Consider the following 9,821-nt stretch of genomic DNA (forward strand, 5'->3'; position numbering starts at 1 on the left):
TACTGATCATTGAGGAAGGCTTTCTTATCTCTCCTTGCTATTCTTTGGAACTCTGCATTCAAATAGGTATATATTTTATTTTCTCCTTTGCTTTTCACTTCTCTTCTTTTCACAGCTATTTGTAAGGCCTCTTCAGACAGCCATTTTGCTTTTTTGCATTTCTTTTTCTTGGGGATCATCTTGATCCCTGTCTCCTGTACAATGTCACTAACCTCATTTCAAAGTTCATCAGGCACTCTGTCTATCAGATCTAGTCCCTTAAATCTATTTCTCACTTCCACTGTACAATTGTAAGGGATTTGATTTAGGTCATACCTGAATGGTCTAGTGGTTTCCCCTACTTTCTTCAACTTAAGTCTTCCAACAAGCATAATACAAAGCCAGAGAAGTGATTGCAGCCTCTTAGAAATTACTAGATGCAAATATCATTCACAATCCCTGGTGTGCTAAGGCGTAATAGTGTCTCAAAAGTCATCACTGGTATTGCCAAATTTTAAAATCATAATTGTAGCAATTCCACTGCTGGAATATTGAGCCAAATGAATTAACAATATTAACATTATAAAAATGTATGGCACTGGAGAAGGCTTATTATAATATTAAGTAAAAAATCAAATCATGTGTATGTTACAATATACAAATATTGACTCTCATATCACTGTCCTAAGCCTTTAGTCAGAAAGAATAGCAAAAAAAAAAAAAAAAAAATTTTTTTTTAAGCCAAAAAAAGTCATTAAGACTGCTGGTAAGTGGAATCTTTCCACAAAACCCACTAAGGCAATCCATCAGATCATACTTAATCCTTAAGCATCTTCCAGGAAGCAACAGCCAAGGGAAGCAATGTATCTCCAATACCCTCAGTTTGTCTACACTGATTATGACCGAGTCACTGGGGGATGATAATAGCTGATGTTTAGAGTTACTTTTCCTTGGATCAAGTGCTGTTTTACGTATCCTTTAATTCTCACAGTCATCACCCCCAACTGTTACCATTTTACTATGAAGGAAACTAAAAGATTAGGCTTCTTACGCAACCAGGATTTGAACCTTAGGAGTCTGAACTGGGGATCTACGCCTTCTAACACTGTATTAATTTGCCTCTCAAATCTGTGACATTGGTAAATGCTTGGATATTACTTAGAATCCAAGTCCATTCCCCTCATAATCTCCTTTTCCTACTAAGCAAACCTCTCTTTCTTCTTCCCTAGCCTTCCTCCAGGTGGAACTTTCTAGACCACACACGCCTTTGCCCCATTTACTGTTTACTTCAATGCATCTGGCATTTCTCATTGTATTGTCCTAGAGACGTCCATAATTGGGGTAAAAGTAGTTGTACTTGCTTGGTTTCATATGACCTAGACTTCTGTTTCATTTAGTTGAACTCCAGACTAAGTTATTGGTTCAATCCTTGTTGTCTCAAAACAAAACAAAACAAAACACACACACACACACACAAACCCATAGTTCTAAAAGGCCCATGTACCTCATTGTTCATTACGGCACTATTTACAATTGCCAAGACGTGGAGCAACCTAAACATCCATTGATAGATGAATGGATAAAGAAGATGTGATACATACATACAATAGAACATTACTCAACCATCAAAAGGAACAACATCGGGTCATTTGTAGTGATGTGGCTGGACCTAGGGGCTTCCCAGTTGGCTCATTGGTAAAGAATTCACCTGGCAGTGCAGGAGATGTAAGAGATAGGGATTCAGTCTCTGAGTTAGGAAGATCCTCTGGAGAAGGAAATGGCAACCCACTCCCATATTCTTGCCCGGAAAATTCCATGCAAAGAGGAGCTTGGTGGGCTATATAGTCCATAGGGTTTCAAAGAGTCAGATATGACTGAGCAACTGAGCACACATACATGCATGGATGAACCTAGAATTGGTCATACAGAGTGAAGTAAATCAGAAAGAGAAAAACAAATATTGTATATTAACGCATATATATGGAATATAGAAAAATTGTACAGATTAACATGTTTGCAGGGCAGAAATAGAGATGCAGACATAGAGAAGGGATAGGTGGATATGATTGATGACTAAGCACTGCTTCCCTGTAACTAACTGCCTTGAACAAATGCTTACCTTTATATAAGAAAACTATTCACAAGGCATTGGAAATATCTCCTCAGTTAAAGACTGCACTTGATAGTCAGTGAGGGAGCCAATAAAATGGACCATCAGGTCCCAATGTACTGGAGTGTTTACCAGATCAAATGACCAAGGGTATAAATTCATGAGCTGGCCGTGGGCTAATGAGCCAGTGAGTTACCCAGGAGGGGTGCTCAAGGGTGGTTTCCATCTGGCACCTTAAAGAAAGCCAGGAACATCAGCCCTGCACAGCAGAAGGATGACGGCAGGTCTGGCTTTGCGTTCCTTGCCATCTGCAGATCTGATCCCAGCTGTGTTGGAAGAGTCTCTCCTCTCCTCGGCTTTCACATATTCTAAGAGTCACCTTTAATTAAGAATAACAACCAAAAAAAGTTAAACTCTGCAAACCCATCCAAGTATTGCTCTATCTTCTTACTGTCACGGCCAAGTTTACAACAGAAGGCTTCCTATTCGACTGTGGAGTTGGTTTAGGGCAGTCATTTTTGTGCTACATTCTCAGCTGAGTCAAAATGTGAAACTGATGCTTATTACTAGACGATGGATAAGATTGACGTTATCTCAATATTATTCCATTCCAGCCTTTTGTCCCAGGTTAATTTCAAACCCAAGCATAAGGACCTTTATCTTTTTCATTTATGCATTGCTTAAATGATTTATCGGTTTGAGAAATTTAATGATTAAAAAATAAAGATCTACTCTGAAGCTGAGAAGAAGAGCTCATACTGTGAATGAACACTCCCAACACCCCCACAGCCCAAAGATAACAGATCAAATAAAGCTGGCATAACTAAAAAGCCTCTAAAAAGAATGTGATATACGATGAGAGTCCCTTGGACTGCAAGGAGATCAAACCAGTCAATCCTAAAGGAAATCAACCCTGAATATTCATTGGAAGAACTGATGCTGAAGCTGAAGTTCCAGTACTTTGGCCACCTGATGAGAAGAGCTGACTCACTGCAAAATACTCTGATGTTGGGAAAGATTGAGGGCAAGAGGAGAAGGGGACGACAGAGGATGAGATGGTTAGATAACATCACTTACTCAAAGGACCTGAATTCAAGCAAACTCCAGGAGATGGCGAAGGACAGGGGAGCCTGGCATGCTGCAAGCCCATGGGGTTGCAAAGAGTCAAACACAACTTAGCCACTGAAAAATAACACTGAAAATTTCAAGTGGAAATTGGAGCAAGTCCCCCTAATAAAAGGCAGACAGAAGTGACATCATTAATGTGGAAACACAGGTGGTCCCCAACACAACACCCCTCACAAGGACACGCAGCAACAACTATCCAACTATGGACAAGACACCAGTGGGAGGACCCCAGAACTCGGAGTTAGGGCTGAAGCTTCCCCAGACCACAGAGACAGAGAAGCCTGCATTCTGAATGCATCACACCACCTCCAGGCAGGTACAGCACTGCCCCAAGAAGGTCCCCAGGCCTGTGGCTTCTCCAGCAGGAAAAGAATCAAAGATGAACATTCAGCTCCCCCAATATTGAGGAGCACCTCCCTAGGGCTCATGAGGGTCACTGGAGGAATTTACTGAACTAGACTGTGGAGAAAGAGGAGGGGTATATGAAGACTGGTCCTCAGATCTTGTTGGACCCCGTTTCTGAGCAGAGATCCAGCCAATGGCCCTGCCCATCCACAGCACTGAGCTGTGGCCTCACTTAACCAATCTTGAGAGAAGCCAGTCTGGAGAAAAATGCCTTAGTTGTAGAATAACAAACAAGAATCACATCTAACTTCTGCTTAAAAACTAAGCAAACAAGAAGAAAAGGAGGTGAAACATTTAAAGTGATGAGAGAAAAGAGCTTGAAAGGCCAAAGGAGATGAAAGCTGTGTAAGAAGAATTTGGACGGCGTGAACTCTCTGCCTTGATATTGGGGGTCTTTTCTTGCTTGGGCCTCAAGGGGATAGAAACACTGCATTTTCTGTCCCTCTCACCTGTATGATAGAGAACTGGCATCACTGAGAGAGCTGGCATCATTGGCAGTTCTTGGTGTTCCAGACCTTGCACCTCCCTTGGATCCAAGAGGACTGTGGATCATGACTCCATCCCTGGTCTGAGGTTTGCAGAAAGAGAGCAAGTACAAAGGTGAGATTGACAGTGAGAGGGAGAAAGACGCAGAGACAGTCTCTGGGGTCACATGGCGAAACACAATATGCTTTATTGCATCAAAATGCCGTGATTAAGAGCTGGGGGAAACATAGTCACAGCTCCAAGACCTAGTGCAGCCAGGCCTGGTGTGGGAGTGGAACTCCGCCTGGTCCACCCGTGCACCACTGATTTCAATATCACTTTAGCCAACGAGTAGTGGACACGTTCAGCCTCTACAGGAGCCTCTGCTAATATCCCCAGTGCTGGAACTGTCTAGGTGGCACAGAGCTTCTGAGCTCTGGTCTGCAACTGGGACACAAATACAAATGAGGCTCAGCTGACAGAGGAATCACTGCATTTCACAGGGACTGGCTTGAATTATACTAGAGAGACAGGGTGCAGAGTCATCAGATATTTCAGTTAGAAAATCACATGCACACCTGAGTTTGAGGCTAAATTTCATATGTACTATAGTTCTTTTTTAAAGCTGTAAATTTGTTCAAGACTTATCACAACATCCTCATATTAAAAACAAAATAAAAAACATTGCTTCTTTTGGCTGCGCTGTGCAGCGTGGGAGATCTTAGTTCCCCAATCAGGGATCAAACCCACGTCCCCTGCTCTGGGAGTATGGAACCTTCACCACTGGACCGCTAGGGAAGTCCTCCAAAAACGTGTTGACATGATTGCATGTCATGTCTAGCCACAGGTGACTTCCCTGGTGGTATAGGGTTTAAAACCCCATGCTCCCAGTGCAGGGAACAGGGGTTCGATCCTTGGTCGGGGAACAGGGGTTCGATCCTTGGTCAGGGAACTAGGTCCCACATGCTCTAAGTGCTCCCATGCTGTGACTAAAAGATCTCACATGCTTCAGCTAAGACTCAGTGCAGCCAAATAGATAGTTTTAAAAACTCATGTCAAAAAGTCATATACCAAACTTTCAGTTATAAAACAAGTAAATACTAGGGACCTAGTATACAACATGGTAACTATATTTTATACTGAATTGTATATTTGAAAGTTGCTAAGAAAGTAGATCTTAAAAGTCCTCATAATAAGAAAAAAAATTGTAACTATGTGTGGTGATGGATGTTAACTAGACTTACTGTGGTGATTACTTCACAATATATATAAATTTTGAATCATTATGTTGTACACCTGAAACTAACATAATATTAAATGTCAAATATATCTCAATTAAAATGTGTAAGCAAATGTAATCTACCCAGAACTTGAGGATTACAGGGGCAGTTTGAGAATAGATTACCCCCAAGTTTTTTTTTTTTTCCATACAAAATAACAAAGACACCATCAAGAGTAAAGTAGACATCAACAAAAAAGACCCCATCATAAATGAAAGGGAAGAAAAATATGGCATACTTTATGAAAAGAAAAATTCACTGAATAAAAGAGCCAAAAATATCTAAGAGAAAGAGCAATTTATTATAGCTAAAGCTTAGTTCATAAAAAAGTTTAAATTCTTAAATACTATGTAATTATTAGGAAACACATAATTAAATAAACACCTAAGTCAAAAAAGACAAAAAAGAATAAAATGAGCTAAAGGAGAACAGAAGGGAAAGGTAATAAAGAGAAAGTCAAATAAGGAATTAGAAATCAGAAAGAAAACAAGAGATCCTAAGAAATCTCCAACATGTTCAACACAGAACTGTATTAAAATGACAATACACTATAAAAATAACTCACTTAGGGAAAAGAGGTGAGAATATGGAACTATCAAAGAAGTAAAATGTTAAAAGGGAAATGCTAATTGATACAGAGAGATTTAAAAATAATCACAAAACAACATTTCTAAAAGCCTTGAGAATAGAAGTGGAAGTCTAGCTCAATCAGTTCTAGAATAAATACCAATCTTTCTCTATCTGTGTACCCAGCATGGTAGCAACACGGAATGGCTTAAATTTAAATGTACTTAAAAGCTCAGCTCCTTAGGTTCACTGGCTGCATTTCAAGTGTGCAGTAGCCACAGGTGGCAAGTGGTTACTGAATTGAGCAGTGCAGATAAAGAACACTTCCATCACTGCAGAAAGTTCTATCAGCCAGCTCTGGTCTAGAGAGAAGACCATCATTCTCATTAGTTTTCTCACAGTATTCCTGCAACTTGAAGAAAGCAACTCTCACAACTCCCATGACTATGAAGTGAAGGTGAAAGTGTTAGTCGCTCAGTCATGTCCAACTCTTTTGCAACCCCATGGACTGTAGCCCACCAGGCTCCTCTGCCCATGGGATTCTCCAGGCCAGAATACTGGAGTGGGTTGCTATTCCTTTCTCCAGGGGACTGCCCTGACCCAGGGACTGAACCCAGGTCTCTTGCACTGCAGACAGATTCCTTACCATCTGAGACAACAGAAAAGCCCAATGACTGAACACCACCCCAAAGAAATGCACCCGTTGAGGTCTCTTTGTCTTAGGAAGCTAAATAAGCTCAGCCTAAATTCTCCCTCAACACTCGGTGGAGGTCTTAAGTTCTGTCCAATTTCTAAATGTATGCATGGCCTCTTTGTTCCTATAATGACTTCTGTCTCCCTGATTCCTGCTTTCTTTCCATGTCAACCTGGACCTCCAGCCAGCTCATCGGCTTTGTTTTCCATGCACAAAATATCCCACCCACACAATATGCTATGAGGAGTGTAGGGGACAAGAAGCCTTTCCAATGATGGCACACGAAAGTTGCCAGTTTATTAATACTATCGGGCATCTTGGAATTTCTTCCAGCTGCCAGGACTTAGAGCATTCTCTACTGGCTCCTCCCTGACCCTAAATCCCAGCATCACCACATGCTAATGTCTCTTCTCCCCACTTATTTCTCACTCCTCTTCCTGCTGTCAGGCATACCTACCCTGCATCCCTCCTCTGGTACAACACGGAGCTCTTTAGTCTTCTTTGATAGAACTGCCTCCATTCACACACTTTTTCCCTCAGGATCTCAGCTTCTCAAAGTAAAGCTGCTTTGGGCAATTTCCCAAATAAGAAGCATCTGAGTGCTAGTAGCGATTAAGAGAGTGGACATTTCACCTCCATAGATGAGCACAATTCCTGCTTTCTCTGAACCCCTGGAAGGCTGAATCATTTTAAAAATGTTGTTTATTTATGTATTTATTTTTGGCTGCCCTGGGTCTTTGTTGTTGTGTTCGGGCTTTCCTCTAATTGGTGTGCATAGGCTTCTCATTGTGGTGGCTTCTCCTCTTGCAGAGCATGGGCTCTAGAGCATACGGGCTTCAGTATTTGTGACACACAGGCTTAGCAGACCCTCAGCATGTGGGATCTTCCCAGTCCTGGGATCGAACTGGTGTCCCCTGCATTGGGAGGCAGACTCATAACCACTGGACCACCAGGGAAGTCCAAGACTGCATCATTATATGGGTTCTTTTCTCTGTGGTGATTTCCTAATGGACAGAACAAGTACATTCCCTGCCAGGAAGAGGCTGCTCTTGGAGTCACAGAAAGGCAAGCAGTGGACATGAACCCACAGCTGTCCTGAGCATGAGACTTGGAGCCTCAGAGGGTGGCCGTTTTAGATGAGGATTTTAAAATTCCATGGAGCCAAAAAGGATTCAGGCAAACTTTTCAGGTTATGACTTTTTTTCCCCTTAAATCTGCCTGCCTGAGAATGGGGCTTCCCTGGTGGCTCAGATGGTGAAGAATCCACCTGCAATGCAGGAGAATCATTCTTATTTTTATGTGAAAATAAACATCTGAATCTTCATTCTTCAAGGCACAACTGTTACCGATAAGGCCAACATTGCTTTCATTTGCGGGTAAGTAGCTGCAACAGAAGCAGAAAACCTCCTGGGGCACCGGCTCTGATCATTCAGAGTTTCTTCAATGTAGTGGTTTCCCCAACCTTAGGGTCCCCAGGATGCTGTAGAGTTCTCGTTAAAACACAGAGTGCTAGTTCTCATCCTGGAGTTTTTGACTTAGTAGATCTGCAGTGAGAACATTTGTTTCTAAATGCAAGTTTGGAGAATTTAAAATTAAACATGAGACCTTGTGTGTATATGTGTGTGCACACGCACACATGTGAGCGTGGGCTGACCCTACCTATTTCCCGTTAATGTGGGCTTACTTTCCAGCTTTCATCCTTACAGCCTAGACTTCTTCAGTTCCCTAAGACTGGGGAAGATTTTGGGATCACAGACATCTCTGTGATCAACAAAACACCTGATCATCCCCCCTATATCTGGCGGCGGGTGGGGGAGTGTGTGTGGCATTTAATCCAAACCAGAAACTAGACACCCCCCCTAAACTGTCTTCTGATTATCTCAGAATACAGGACACTTCTGGTGGACAAGGTTTCTAGGCAAAGGAAAACAGATCACTTAAAATGGTAAAGCCAGCCAAACCGGGACTGTACCTTCGTTTCCAAGGTTCTTTGCTACAGAAATAAAGTAAAGGTAGCTAAGGGCCTATGAATAGGTTGGTCCATTTGCATGTTTGCCTTCATCAGGACAACTGTTCTCCCAGAACCTTCTGGAGGCCCCAGGCTTTCCTCGTCCTGAGCTCTCTTTGTAACCCTGGTGACCATCAGTTCGTCCTGACAACTGGCAGCTACCTGCCCGGACCAATCTCACCATAACAACTAGCTGCTATGTGTCTCATCCAATGTTGCTTCTTGCTAAAACTAAAATCTTTAAGTACTGCACAGCTCCATTTTAGCTGATTATTTTATAAAGAGTAACATTAATAACCAGAGACTTTTTTCCCTGTGTAATTACATGGCAATTCCTGATATCATGATTCTCAGATGGAGAGACCCTTTGTGTAGCCCAGTCATTTGGGCTACACAATTTGTCATTCAGACTAATTAAGGTTTTCTTCTTGTCATTTGTTTTTCTCTTCTAAAACTGGAATGACAAAAAGATCACATTTCATTGAGCCTGCTTGAGGTTTAGCTCAGTTAGTTAGGTTTTACAGTAAAGAATAATGTACGTGTGTGTGCTCAGTCATATTCAACTCTTAGCCACACCGTGGAGTATAGCCCATTGGGCTCCTCTGTCCATGGAGTTTCCCAGGCAAGAATACTGAAGTTGGTTGCCATCTCCTACTCCAGGGGATCCTTATCACCCAGGGATCAAACCCTAGTCTCTTGTGTCTCCTGCATTGGCAGGTGGATTCTTTACCACTGAGCCACCAAGGAAGCCCAGTGAAGGATAACTTTGTTATTAAGTCTTTTATAGTAAAAGGGGAATGGTGTTGAAAACAAAGTCTACCTTAAGTCATGAGAAGCTGGGTTATCTTGCAGCAGAGAGGTAACACTTCCCTGAATGTGCATTACTGGAGTACACAAACCAGAAGAGTCCTACAAATGTTTTGTTACTTCTTCACTGATTGAAGAAGAGAAGGAAAGGAAGCCCTTGGTGAAGATGTGAGTTCATGAAAGTCCATCTTTGTTCTCAGCCTCTGCTTCAGCTTTTACTTTTATCTGATTGGATAGATGGGTGCATTCTTGCAACTTTTCTGTACTATTTAAATTATTACAAAATAAAAACCATTACGTGCACTGTGACTTTGGTTATCAATGAATGAAGGACAGGTCCTGACCATAACACACACTCTTCACTTTTATGATATTCTG

At 41.9% G+C, this 9,821-nt stretch overlaps 1 long non-coding RNA gene across 1 annotated transcript; it reads right to left on the reverse strand.

Annotated features, from left to right (window-relative positions):
- Window positions 1–533: 533 nt before the first annotated feature.
- On the reverse strand, window positions 534–7,192 carry LOC147360918 (uncharacterized). The gene is made up of 3 exons (XR_015140048.1): window positions 7,086–7,192; window positions 4,072–4,190; window positions 534–2,468 (listed from the first exon to the last, which is right to left on the reverse strand). It is a non-coding gene; the product is annotated as an uncharacterized LOC147360918 (long non-coding RNA).
- Window positions 7,193–9,821: the final 2,629 nt, after the last annotated feature.

Source organism: Bos grunniens, chromosome 13 (genome assembly GCF_055505025.1).
Source record: "Bos grunniens cultivar Pamir isolate PY7600 chromosome 13, Bosgru_T2T1.0, whole genome shotgun sequence".
Lineage (NCBI taxonomy): Eukaryota > Metazoa > Chordata > Mammalia > Artiodactyla > Bovidae > Bos > Bos grunniens.